The sequence below is a fragment of the Arvicola amphibius genome, chromosome 14 (genome assembly GCF_903992535.2).
Source record: "Arvicola amphibius chromosome 14, mArvAmp1.2, whole genome shotgun sequence".
Taxonomy (NCBI): Eukaryota; Metazoa; Chordata; class Mammalia; order Rodentia; family Cricetidae; genus Arvicola; species Arvicola amphibius.
This window is the reverse complement of record NC_052060.1, coordinates 53,556,013-53,571,063: the sequence shown is the minus strand read 5'-3', so window position 1 is coordinate 53,571,063 and position 15,051 is coordinate 53,556,013.

The following is a 15,051-nucleotide window of genomic DNA, read 5'->3' as shown; positions in this document are numbered from 1 at the left end:
ACTAAATATGGGTTAAAGGAAGATGTGAGAATTAACCAATAAGAGGCTGAGACTATGGGCCAGACAGTGTTTTAAAAGAATACAGTTTCCGTGTAATTATTTTGGGTGTAAAGTTAGCCGGCGGCCGGGTGGCGGGACGCAGCCCTGCGGCTTCACACTACATTGAGGAAGCCGGGTTCCTGCACTGGGAAGCTCTGCCTTTGAAATAAAGACTGTCAAAGCACAGCAGAATCATGTGGCTATGTTCTCTGATGACGTGTTGTGGATGAATCATGCTAGATACCTTGTGCTTTCTTTTCTATCCAGAGAGTTGGATGTATTGAGGTGCTCCCAATTCCTCTTTATAATATGTCAAGCTGGCATTTTATTGATGTAGGTAGTACTGTGATACAATAACACTTTTGATGTAATTTTATACTACAGTGGGTTTGAGGAGAGCATTGCAGCTCTAAGAACCTTGTCTCTGCCTTTGTCTCCTTTTTTTCCTATTTCTTGCATTTAAAATAGACATATTAATATAGATTCGTTTGGCATATAACAGCACAGCATATTTAAGATACCCATGGAGTAACCTTCCTAAGCCTGGGGCTGATTAGCCTAAGTAACTTTTAGATGACATGAGAAAGCCCTAGCCACTCATTTAAAACAAAATATAACAACCTCGGAAATCATAAGCAAAGGGAATGATAGCATTTTTACTTTGGCCTATGGGATAATTATTCTCACTCTTAGTTTTTCTTATTAGGACTTATTAAGAACAAGAAATGTTATAAAATGTAAATTATACATTAACGTCAATTATAGTGAATAATTCCTTCCATGATTATTGGAAATATCTCTTTTTCTCAGTCATCTGGAAGGTTAAACTCTTTTTTTTTTTTTTTTTTTTGGTTTTTCAAGAAGGTTAAACTCTTCCATGTTAAAAGGCCATAATTAAATTATTTAAGCTCAACTGGTTTGTAAAAAAGCTTTAGGTTTACAGTGGTGTGGAAAGTTTCCTTGATCAAACTGCATGCACACATAGATGGAAACACTTCAAAGTATTGATAGTTAACTGTTTAACAATCACCTGAAAAGACCTGGCTTTCAAAGTACATGCACAGACATGTATTGTCTCCCGGAGTGGTATCACACAAGTGCAATCGGCTTTTTATGCCTTTGCTTTTCACTGGGGACACCTTTGACTATGAAGACCATTTATCATGGTCACCATTGTCTGGGACTTTAGAGGTCTCACTACCAACTGGAGCAGCAGGAGACTCGGGTTTAGAAGAAGAAAAGGTTCCCCCAAATCATTTTTTTAAAGAAGCAGAGCCATTTAAAATTCTTTGTATTTTGACTTGTTCTATATTAGTAACAATGTCACGGCACTATTGTCATGTGCTCTGAATACATACTTATTAAGGGGCAGGCAAGATAGTAGAAGCCAGGACTCTGAAGGTTGGCCTTCTTTTGATTCTTCTGCCAAAGGGCTGAGACTGAAAGACAGAGAGTGGCTTTAGCTGTGCTTGCCTCCACCGCATTTAATATCAGCTAGTTCAGTCCAGGGGATAACAGTCTGGGACTAGAATGCAGCAGGAACAATGACAGTCATCCAGTATACCACTCTACATAAAAAAAAAAAATCTTCGACTCCACCTCTTCCACCACTTCTTTCTTAGTCAAAGATCGTGTCACTGCAAAAATTACTTTTTTTAATATCAATTTCCTGGCCTCTTAGAACATTTGTAAAAATGAAACACACACACACACAGAGAGAGAGAGAGAGAGAGAGAGAGAGAGAGAGAGAGAGAGAGAGAGAGACAGTAAGATGCACACACAGGGAAAAAGAGAGATGCACACACAGAGAGAAAGGGAGAGAAAGACAGTAAGATGCATACCAGAGAGAGAGAGAGAGAGAGAGAGAGAGAGAGAGAGAGGGAGGGATGGAGGGAGGGAGGGAGGGAGGGAGGGAGGGAGAGAGGTAGACAGTAAGATGCACAGAGAGAGAGGGGGGAGGGGGGGAGACAGAGGGGAGAGAGAGAGAGCTGTCTCTCCCTTCCCCTACACTCTCCAGCGTCCCTTTCTGAATAGGCTCCCATTGCTCACCTCTTACTCCTTTCATGGCCATCAGTGAGGTTTTGTTACCACAACACAACACAGCTTCTTTTAATAAAATTGCCAACAAATCAATATTATGCCAAAACCAATAATCAATTTTATTTCTTTAATACATTCAGTTCCTCAGTGAGCACTGCATGGAACTGATAAGTCTAATTTTTTAATTTTTTGTCTTCATGCACTAAATTCCCAAGATATCAGCTCTTTGTTGATTTCTTCTTCTGTATTAATTATGTCATATTAGTGTTCCCTATATTTCCTTATTTTGTCACCTGAACTACTCAGAACCAAATCACTCCCATTCCCTCTCCATTGAACACATTCAAAGGCAATCTTGTCTGCCCTTTATAATTATGAACATAGTGTAATTTTATGCAATCTAGCACTTTATAGGTATCGCTGAATTTTACATCTGAAAATGTATTCCCTTTATCTGTAAACAGAATTAGCGATACTACTCATTATCATACTCAGATCTGATACTTCAGGCTGTTCCCTATCTAAACAAAACAGCACAACCACACATTCAGTTGCTTAGGTGAAAGCCTTAAGTAGTTTCTTTGATTTCTCACTTGCCTTAATGTTCCTTATTCATTCAGCAAGTATTGTAGGTTTCTTCATTGAAATATATGGAAATCCAATCAACTCAACATTTCTATTGCCAGGAGCCTAGCTCAAGCAGTAATTATCTCCTGCCTGGGATAATTATTAGTTTGATGTATTAGATAACTATTAGATAATATATTAGTCTTCTAATTGTTCTTCCAATTTCATTCATAGCACATACTTATATTTCCCACTTAGCAGAGATACATTACAAAAGAAAACAATGACCATGAAAATACCCTGTTCTGACTTCCCGTCTCTGTCACTCATCAACCCAAAAGCCTTCAAAGGCTTCCCATCACACAGTGAATAGCACGGGAAATCTTCAGCATTGATCATGAAAGCCCTGCATTCCAGTGATTCCTAATGATTTATGCTCCCCTTCTAGCCCCATGAAAACCACATGGGTATTGCTGATGCATCTTAATGGGCTAAACCAAGGCCCACACCCAAGTCTTTATGCTTCTTCTTCTGACCTTTGGGAACTGCTTCTTATTACATTCTCAAGTGACTTGTTCCTTCTTTTCATCATCTCAGCCACACTATCCAAATGTCATTTCTTTAAGAAGAAATTTCAAGGTAGCTTTATGTGACGTATCCCTGCATTCTTAAGCCTTAACATTTAGCTTACTCTGAGCTTCTCTTTTAAATAGTACTTAACATTGACACAGTATCCACATATACAAACACAAACACATGCACCGCTGCCTTCCCCCTAAATATACTTCTAATTGATTTCTTCCAACAAATCCTTGAAGGAGACTCATGCTCAAAGCTGTAATTGACAGTCTAGAATAATGCGTAACCTTTCAAATGCTGATTAAATAATTCTTAACAAAAAATTGGATCAGGGATAAAAAAAAAACAAATTAGAGAGGCTTTCATTTTGTTGAGGTATACAGTTGATTGAGACAAAACAGGCTGCAGAGCAATGTTGTGATCCAGTGCACAGAGAAGCTAGTCTCATAGAATGTTTGGACATTTGTTGTTATTGCTGTTTTAGGGAAGGTAAAAGAGATAATCTCATTCAATCAGCTTGCTATTCTTTTAGGATATTTAACCTGTTTCAAAATCACTGGCCATACCTACCAAAGCTAAGAATACATTGCATTCATTACAGAGGAAGTACCTAGAATCAGCCATGCTTTACTAGTATTCCTTCTTCTCCCCTTGGTCTAAGTTCTAAGATTAGCCTAGGAACACTCTTAGGGAGTCAATACCCAACTTGCGTGAGTAGCAACTGTACTAGAATGAACCATTTTGTCACTCGCTCAGATGAATATTAAACACAAGTTGTATGCTACTAGAAGCAGATAACAAGAAATAATTCTAGAAATGACATTCTATAATTTTAAAGTTTCTTTTCTTTTTTGTTTCTTTTTCTTTATTGATTGATTTATTCCTTGTGTGTATGTACACGCATGTCACAAGATGATTATTGAAAGCAAAGGACAACTAACAGGTTCTGTTTTCCCCCTTCTCCCACATGGGTCCCGGGAATCAAGCTCAATTCATCAATCTTAGAGGCAAAGACCCATATCCACTGAGCCATGGCACCCACTCACACTCTCTTAAGTGGACTCCCTCTTACCTCCATACCATTAGTCAGCAGTCAAGGGTGTATCCTGTCTATTTGTACAAAAATAATGTATCATTTCCCACAAAGTGACTTCTGTTCAACTTTGAAGATGTCTGGAGAAAATTATGTGACATGATGTGCTGTTCTAATGAAAAATTTGTACCTAATTTAGGTCAGAGGAAAATATGTACAGGTACAATATTAGAATGAACTTAACGTGTTTATGCATATGAAGTGCTTTCTACAGAAGAGCAAGGAATTACAAGCAGATAGTCTGTTCCTTTCACTTGGACAGTATAAAAAATGCTATTTTAGTGGGTGATAGATGTGAATTTCAGAGTCTGGAGTGAAAGAAGGACCTATATTTGCTTCTTGTCTCTTATTTTTAGCGATTTTTCCAAGCCTTCTTCAGGACTTGTTATTTCTCAAGGTTAACGTATTCAAATTAAGCTCCCCATGCAGGATCTGATTTATCGGAGCACACACAGCCTCTTACTGGGTAGAATTGCTCAACCTCTTCTTGTGTACATCGTCAAGGCAAGTGTGGTGGAGCAGAGCAAAGCCGGTGTCTCTTTTGTGAATGTGAGTGCCACCTCTCCTGGCAGAACACTTAGTTCCCAAGATGAATGTGCAGTTGGTACAGCAGGGAGCACATTTAAGCTTTCCACCCTCCCATAAAATAACTGAACCACACTGTGATTTTAACTCATATCTACATCTTCTTTAACCAAGGCTTTGTAATAGATTGGCTGGAAATGCTTTTCCGCATCCCATGTGTCAAAGTGGGAACATAATAGTTGCTCATTATTAATGAATTAGACTAATTGTGCAACTGCATGGTACAACTCAGCTACAAAAATTGTATGTTATTAAAATCAATCCTTATTATAACTCACTATACTTATGATATGCCTTTTAAAAGTATGGATTTTAAAAAATTAAGACACACTTTAAAATGTTATACTGACAGTAGCTGGTCTGTAGAGGCTATCCAACTGTTAGGTTGTAATGAGAAGTTGAATGAGAAGTGAGCCCCCCCCCACACACACACCAGTAAAACCCAGGTTCATGTATGTGATCACTTGGCAAACAGTTGACTGCATTATTTGAGAAGATTATGGTACTTTAGGAAATGGACTGTTACTACAAGAGTACATGGGTGGAAGTAAGCTTTGAAGCTTTATAGTTTCACCAACTTCATGGTGTGTGTCTGTGTGTGCATGTGTGTGTGTGCATGTGCCTATGTGTGGGCATGTGTGTGCTTCCAGGGTGCAGACAAAATGTTTTATTTCAATTACTCACTGTTTTTTCCCAACTATATGTTCTATATGAGGAATTGAAGCTGGGACCTTGCATATGCCAGGGAAGCACTACAACTGAAATATATGCTGGGTGTTCTGTTTTGTTTTGCTTTACTTCTAAGACTAGCTCTACAGCCCTGAACCTTGCATGGGCAGCACAATTGGGCCAACCCTCTTGACAAAGGTTTGGGCCATCCGGCCCCAATACTGTGAGCATGGAAGTGCTGTCCCCATTTTTCGCCTGTCATGTGGTGGCCTGGGTGGGAGAGAGTCATCTCCCTGCTTCCCGATCCATCAATGCCCGAGGCATGAGGGAGAGCTAGCCCTGCACCTCATCTACTGCAGCACTCAGGAGAGTGGCTCCTATACAATGCCTGGGCCACACAGTAGCACTGGCTCTGAAGGAGGGAGATCAAGCTCTGAGGACATGAAAGCAGAACTGACCTCTTCCTTGCTCATTGCTACAAAGAGGGAACTTACCAAGGCAATGCAGGGGAGTTCACCATGGCAGTGAAGACAAGGGAGAACTGGTGGGCTGATTAACCCTGTGACATCCCAGTCCCAGAAACAGGGTTATGGGTCAGCCCACACCAATATACATCTCAGTTGTGATCTGCTGGAGCACATACAGGACAACAGGGTAACCAAGAGGAGTTCCAGTGGGGTCCAGCATTGATAGTGTAGCAGAAACCAGAGGTCCTAGACCAGACCAATGACTCTTTGCAATGAATACTTGCAAGTAAAGATACAAGGACAGAAAGGTTTACTGTGTGACTCACTGTGTCATACATACTACAGCTTCCATGACAAAATTCCACCCCGCTCCCTTTTCTCATTTCTTTTTCTTTTTTCTCTTAAATTTTATTATGGGTGCTGCAAGAGCAGAGGGTGTATACACGGGGATGGGAAATGAATGGTTTCGAGATGCATGATGTGAAAAACACAAAGAATAATTTTTTTTTTTTTTTTTTTTTTTTTTTTTTTTTTTTTTTTTTTTTTTTTTTTTTTTTTTTTTGGTTTTTTCGAGACAGGGTTTCCCTGTAGTTTCTAGAGCCTGTCCTGGAACTAGCTCTTGTAGACCAGGCTGGCCTCGAACTCAGAGATCCGCCTGCCTCTGCCTCCCGAGTGCTGGGATTAAAGGCGTGCGCCACCACCGCCCGGCAGAATAATTTTTTTAAAAGTTAAAAAAATGCCTCTAATTGGTCTGCACTGGCCTGAACTCATCCACAGAGCCAATCAAGCTTTGAATGTGTAGTCCTGGCCTTCCCGTTCCTAAATAACTACATATAGGTCTGTACTACCTGCCTATGCAAGCGTATATTAACCTTTGCTCTAAACTAATGATATGTTTAAAGACACTTAGTATTGATGCTAAATGATGCATTCTTTTCTCTGAGATTCTCAAGCACTAGTTGCATACTTGCACTGTCTTTATTAATTGATAAGTATAAGTGCTAGCAGAAGCAGGAAATCTTATAAAACAAAACTGATTCAGTTATAATTTTAGGATGCTCGAACATGGTTTCTTTTGGGAAGATCTTGTTATGGTATGTTATGGTATGGAATGTCTTAGTTTTTGAAACATTTCTGTGTTTTCTGCAGGGCTTAGGAAGCCTTCAAATCTGCACGGGAACACCACCCTTACATAAACTCTAGTGCTGAAACTCTCACAGGAGTCAGAGGCTCATAGGTTTATTTACTCTTAGTAGGGAGAAAGCTCTCTTTCTGACAATGGGCAGGTTTTTTTTTTTTTTTTGGTTTTGTACTGTGTAAAATAATGAGTTTAGTTGCAATGACTACTTTCATATATTTCCTGGTAATTTGTTCTAAGTACCTTCGATCTCAAACAATACAGATTCTTGCTGCCCTGGAGGTCAGAAGCCCAGGCGAACTTGACCATTCCTCTAGGTTGTAATACAGACCATTTGAAGGTTCATGAGGAAAACCTACATTCAAGGTCATGTAAATTTTTAGCAAGAATCAGTCTGAGATCATCTTCATTCTCTCCATCTTACTTCCCGCCTCTAACTTCTGCCCAATCACACCCCACTTCTGCTACCATGCCATTTTTGTGCAGTATATTTATAGTTACTTATTAACATATTCTCTATTTAAAGAGAAAATTATATTTTGTAATACTTCTATCCTTCTCCCCATTATCTTTATCATCCTCACTCTCTTTCAGTGCTTACATTGCCCTGAACGATCCTCCTTCTAGAACACTCACTGTTAATGTCTTCCTTTCATTAACTTGTTAAATTTAAAATGTGATGACATCATTTATGTCTGTTCTGTTTCATTCCTCCTCCTCTCTTCATGCTCCTTTCCTGTTTCCTCTCAAATTCCCAACTTCCTTTTCTGTAACTATTCATTACACACACACATACACACACACACACACACACACACACACATACACACACACACATATACATACATATATGTATATCATTTGAGATTCAGGACTATTGTGGGATATAGTCAATATATACCAAATTAAATAATGCAAGTCCAAAAAATTCTCTAAATGTATTTACTTGACTACTTGGTAATTCCCTATTTCAATATTATGTTATGATAGTTATTAAAAAATAACCTATTTCACCTCATTTTCTTTAATTTTTCTCAAAGAATTTTCCCCAAGACATTGGGCCCCCTTAATGGCTTCTATATGTTCTTATAAGTGAGTAAGAAATGTGTATAGAAAAAATTTATGGTCATCTCAACCTTTATCTAGTTAGTTTATTTTAAAACAATATAAAACTAATGTTTTCTTTGTTTTATTGAGTGCTGGTGAATTGATAGAAAATAAATTTTATGTGGGTGATGAGTGAAAATATTTGAAATTTTCTGGATAATAATTCAAGAGATCTATATGAAGAAGCAATAATTGTACCCTCGCATCATAGACTAATATTAATTCTTCCAGGGTGCTCCTGGGAAGGTTCAGGAGAAAAATAAGCAGTCGGCTTGCCCTATCATGTCCAAGAGTTCCAGCACAAATTTCTTAGCCATCAAAGCACTGAGGATGGACATCCTAGAATAGTTCCTGCACCCTTTCTGGAAAATGTGAGTTCAGATTGTATCCACCTGGCTCAGGATTAACCTTGGAGCATGAGCCATTGTCAAGCTTTGATCATTTGGTACAGTGGCAATGTTTCAATTAGAGCATCTCTTTTGGGACTGAACTCTATGGTCAGTAATGTGAAACAGTCTCTGTTCCCTGTCTCTGGGTCTTACATCATTGTTTGAGTCTCTAGTTACAGCTTTTATTGTTCGGGTCACTTAGAGATAGACACTCTTGGGTTTTTTGTTTGTTTTTTTTTTTTTTGTTTTGCTTTGTTTTTGTTTTGCTTTTCTTGGTTTGTCCTTGGGTAAGTGATGTGGGCGTCATCTTCTCAGCACTTACTTATCTTCCTGTCAGCACTCAGCAGGGGGCTTTTGAAATGCTGCAGTTAGTACAACATGATAGCCCTGGATCTCAGTACAAACTGCCTTCCAAGAACATAAATGGAACATTTAACATGCGAACAAGCAAATACACAACCAGGTATAACACCTACATGATGCGCTCTTTTTCCATCACTGCTAGAAAATACAGTACAAGACAACAACTTATCATCTCACGGTCCTGAAAGTCAGTCAGGCTAGTGGATTTGCCAGCTGCTTCTCCTTAGGTCTAATGCAGCCAGAGTCAACAAGTCAGCTCACTCTCATTTGGAGCTCCTAAAGGAAAATCCACACTGAAGCTCTGCTAAGCTGTGGGCAGGAAAGAGTTCCTCTTTGTTGTCAGCCTCGGGTGCTATCTTCATGCTGGCTGTCAGTGGGGGCTTCTCTTAGCTCCTTAAGGCCACCGGCATTTATTGTCTTGTGACCCCCACTATCTCCAGCCCATTAAGCATGGGTTCTTGTGCATAACTCAAATCCCTTGGGTTTTATTTTACAATATATGTCATCTGTCTCCAGCTAGAGAAAATTCTGTTTTTAAGTGTTCATGTACTTTGAAAAGACTTGCCTGAGGAATCCAAAATAACTTAATTTAATTGCTCTTTAGTAATATAAAATAACCTTCCAATTTCCATTACTCCTACAAAGTTCCTTTTGGTACAGAATGGAAGCTATCACGGAGTTTCAGGGCTTTAAGCGTAGCTATGAGTAGGTGTTCTTTCGACACAGGCTTCTCTAAAGCTATTCATAGTTTACTTCTACTATCCATTTAATTTTTCTCTCTCTTAACTGTTAGGATTCCTGCAACCCTCTATCATTTGTCTGTAATGTTAGTCGATGTTCTCCAGAGATGCAAAAATCAATAGACTACATATGGTATGAAGATAATGGATGTTTGGATAGATAGAGACACAGACAGGCAGATGAGAGTGGATTTGTTATACAATTACGGATGCCCCAAAGTTTCATAACAGCCAGTCTATGTTCCTAAGAACCTGGGATGTCAATAGTATGCTCAGTGCAAGTTGCAAGTCTCAGAATTGAACACAATAACGAGACGGAAGCTCCATAAACCTGATGACTATGAGCTAAAATTCCAGAGTCTAAGGGCACCTAGCCTGGAGTTCTGGTGTTCAAAAACATAATACTTTCCTAGTTCTAGGATAGGGATAGAACTTACCTATTCTGTGTCCTATTGTTGTATCTGGGCCTTGTGCAGACTAGATGGGGCCCACTGTACTGAGGTAGGGTTTAACATGCACCTATCAGTCTGCGGGACCACAGGCCAATCTCCACGTGTCAATTTCTGAAAAGTTTGTCAAAATACCTGCAGGAAAAGTTTCATCGGCTCTTCAAAATTTATTTATACAGTCACACTGTTGTTAAAAATGAACCATGATACTAATGCTTAGGTAGAAGATTGGCAAAGTGTGACCACACAGGTGGTCTCATATCTGGCTTGGTATTTTAGTTCAGGCTGGCCAATAACTTACAATCCCTCTGTCCTTGCCTGGGATGGACTGCCCAGCCTCATCTGGATTTGAACATTTAATTTCATCCAGGCATAATTTATCCTTCCATTCCAAAGACATACTGAAGGTTTGAAAGTTGTTTCCTTGTTGCTTATTCTTGCTCTGTTAGAGCCTTGCAATACCATCATATAGAACACACTCATGCCATGTTTAATTAACTCTGAGTTTATAATGTGTGCTCATATTAGCAACTTCAGAGAAAGCTTTCCTGGATTTATAGAAATATTATTTCTCATGTACTTCCTAGAATGGGGATGAGAGATTTACAATGTGTGATTCCCAAAGGATTTAAGATATAATTTGTTTCTTTAGGTGAAAGAGAAAGGGAGAGAGACAGAGAGAGAGAGAGACAGAGAGAGAGACAGAGAGAGAGGGAGAGGGAGAGGGAAAGGGAAAGAGGGAGAGGGAGAGGGGGAGGGGGAGAAGGAGAGGGAGAGGGAGAGAGAGAAGGGGGGGAGGGGAGTAAAGTGTTTTCATGGGGTTTTTCAAAAGAAAACAATGTACATTTAAACCAAAACTTCAAGATTTGTTCCACTTTAAAATAGGCAAATATGTCTTAAAAATAACACATCTTAACTAAAGTGAGAGGTACTAACCCTTTGGACATCAGTATGGCGATTTCTTAGAAAACTAGGAAACAACCTTCGTCAAGAACCCAGCAATAACACTTTTGGGTATATACCCAATGGATGCTCAATTGTACCACAAGGACATGTGCTCAACTATGTTCATAGCAGCATTGTTTGTCATAGCCAGAACCTGGAAACAACCTAAATGCCCCTCAACCAAAGAATGGATGAGGAAAATGTGGTACATTTACACAATGGAGTACTACACAGCACAAAAAAATAATGACATCTTGAAATTTGCAGGAAAATGCATGGACCTAGAAAACATCATATTGAGTGAGGTAACCAAGTCCCAGAAAGACAAATATTATATGTACTCACTCATAAGTTGCTCTAGACATAAAGCAAAGAAAACCAGCCTAAAATTCATAATCCCAGAGAACCTAGACAACAATGAAGACCCTAAGAGAGACATATGGATCTAATCTACAGGGGAAGTAGAAAAATATAAGATCTCCTGAGTAAATTGGGAGCATGGAGACCATGGGAGAGGATAGAAAGGGAGGGAAGAGGAAGAGAAGGAAGCAGAGAAAAATGTGTAGCTCAATTAAATCAATAAAAAATAGTGATGTAACATAGTGGACGCAGAGAGTATGTGCTGCGATGTCATTGGGCACCGGGACTTCTAGCAGCTTCAGTCCTACCTAGGGTGCCCAGTTTTATTAATGACTCCTCAGCCAGTCATACAGAATTTTTTTTCTTTGCCGGTCTCGAAATACTATTTCATTATCCTACCTTGTCGATGACTTTCCATAAAGGAATACAAGATGTGAATCTGGATTTTAATATGTACCATTTAAAGTAGTTATCAATGACACATTAGTCATTCTACCCGGTGCTCTGGGGAGGCGGAGAATGAATAATTACAGGTGACCTTCAGACAAGAGAAAATCTAATCTCTCCTTGAAGGCTTCTAACTATGCAGTGTTTTGTCTGATAGGTGAGCAGGCACTGAATCATTAGAATGACGTTGGAGAAATCATTTGGAATTTGAAGCTAAAATAAACCTATTCTTATTTGTCAGGATACTGGGCTAGTAGTCTTCAAAGTAATGCTGAATTTTAGATTTTCCTGTCCTTCTTTCAAGATTTATCATTCAACAAACATATTTTCCTCAGAAAAGGATACAGTAGAAGTGTCAAAAGCACACAATTTTTTTGTAAAGTCAGAAAAAAATGAATGTTTTTATGCTTTCTTTTCCATGAGTACTCTGGGGGAAAAATCAGTTTTAAGGACTCTAAGTGAATTTTCTTTTTAATGGATCTGCTCAGGACTGGAAAGATGGCTCAGTGACCAAGACACTTGCTCTGTGAGTATGAAGAGTGTGTCTATAATACACAAAGGGTCCACAAAACTAAACATCAAGGATGCAAACGAGCCAATTAAAATGGATTGTTAAAACCAACAGAAAGTTCCCAGAAGAAATTCAAATGACCTGTAGAAAAAAGGTTCAACATCCAAAACTATTTTAGACATTTGATCTCATCCCTGTCAGAATGGCCATCAACGTGGATATCAATAACAGCCAATGCAGGCCTGGATGCGGGAAAGGAACTCTTTTGTTGTTGTTGCTGTTGTTTGTTTGTTTATTTGGGGGTTCTTGGGAGCAGCTGTTTTTCATTTTCTTTTGTTGTTTTTGATTTTTGAAACAGGATTTCTCTGTGTAACCTTGGCTGCCCTGGAACTCACTCTGTAGACCAGACTAGCCTCAAACTTATATATCTACCTGCCTCTGCCTCCCAAGTGCTGGGATTAAAAGCATGGGCCACCACTGCCCAGTATGGAAAGGATTCTTATACACTTTTGGTGGGAGTGCAAACTGGGGAAGGCATTTTGAAATCAGTGTTCCTGAAAAACAAAAACAAAGCATAGAAATAGATCGGGTGGCCCAGCTCAGAGGCTGGGAATAAACTCAGGTATTTGTGCCCTCTTTTATAGATGCTCACATCCCATGATCACTGCTGCTCTATTCACAATGGCTAGAAAGTGAGTGAGCCTAAATATTCCTCAACATGATGAACAGATAAGGAAAATGTGTGAATATGCACATTCGAATTTCGTTTCACCAAAAAGAAAAATAAACTATTTTCAGGTAAATAGAGGAAACTGTAAAAATTATGCTGAATGAGGCAACAAACTCAGAAAGACATAAGCCACATGCTGTCGCTCACATTTGACCCTCAGCTTCATGTCTTGTTTTGTTTATTTTTACTTGGAGTGCACATAGAAGCTATGAACTAGGGAGGGTTTGTGTGGGTGAAGAGATTCTAGGAGGGATCTAAGTGCAATGCACATAAATTTAGAGAAAGGTAGGACTGGAACAGAAAATATTCAAGCAGGAATGGAGGTCGAGAAAACTGGCAGGTGGGCAGGGAAGAGGATTAACCAAAATGAAGTGTAGATTTTAAAAAAGCCCACATGGAAACCTCCGATCCTGCAAACAAAATGAAGGCATGTATTAGGAGGAGATTTGCGAACATAAGAGAATAAAAGAATCTTGGGCTCAGGGTTTCAGCTGGGATGAGAAGAGTGGAGTTTGAGAGGACAAGGGTTAGATGCCGTGTAAGGTATACATTACGGATGTATGGGGGAACTTTGTGGAAATTCATTAAATTATAATCAAATTATAAAAATATGTTTTAAAAATGAGTTTGTATGTAAGTGCCCTAAGTGGGTAGACAGTGCTTACCCAGAATACATGGGTAATTAAACAAAACTCTCAGTGCCTGGCATGGACTCTTCCCTATGAGTTATTAGCTCGTGAAGTTCCTGAGTCTTCCCAAACAGACTACCACTATTTCTCTCAGTTACCACCAATGTGGTAGCCTCATTGTAGTGTAAGTAATAAAACCCGGAGTCAGATATTGGGGTTCAACCTGAAAACCAAAAAGCAAAACAGTCAAGCCACTAGAGAAGTCTTACCTCTCCCAAGGCTGGCAGACCACCAACCAAGCAGACTAAGCAGTCTAAGCCTCTCTCTCCTCCTATTTTACATTCTCTCTAAAATTCTCTTAAAGGTTTATGACCCACTAGTACTGGGATTAAAAGTGTGAGACACCACTACCTGGATTTGTTTCTGCATTGATCTTGTATAGCCCAGGTTAGCCTTGAACTCACTTAGATCTATCTACCTCTGTTTACCCTGGGACTAAAGATATGTGACACCACTGTCTGACCTCTAGAGGCTTAGATTTGCCTTTCTGATCTTTAGACAAGCTTTCTTTTTTATTAAAACACAAATAAAATATCACTATACCCCATTGCTGAAGATGTCACACATACCCTTATGGTTGTATCTCACACACACACAAAAATATCCCCAGGCCTAGATGGGGAAAGCTGTAGGCAATTAATGGGAGCTGAGAGAGAGAGAATCAGTCTTCTCCAGGGATGAGCACCCTACAGGATCCCAAGTGGTCAGCCCTAAACACATGTATACATAGTCCCAACAATAAATGGGCTCAGTAGGCTGCATTGATTCATAAAATTAATAGTGTGTGTAACAATAATAGTTAAATAAGAGGTAATTATGCTCTTGTCATATGTATGTATGAAATTCTCAACAAATAAATAAGTTGAATTACATATATATATATATATATATATATATATATATAATCTGCTCAGTGAAAAGATAACTCAGTGGGTAATGTGTTTGTCATGCAAGTGTGAAGAATTAAGTTCAAACACTCATAAACTATGTAAATCTCAGATACAGTAGTGGGCATCTGTAATCTCAGCACTCCCATGTAAAGATGTGAGGTAGAGCAGCAAAATGCTCAGAAGTATGGAGGTAGGCAGACTAGCCAGGCAGAGACTGGGGAAGACTAAGAATTTTGCCTCAAATAAAGAGGAGA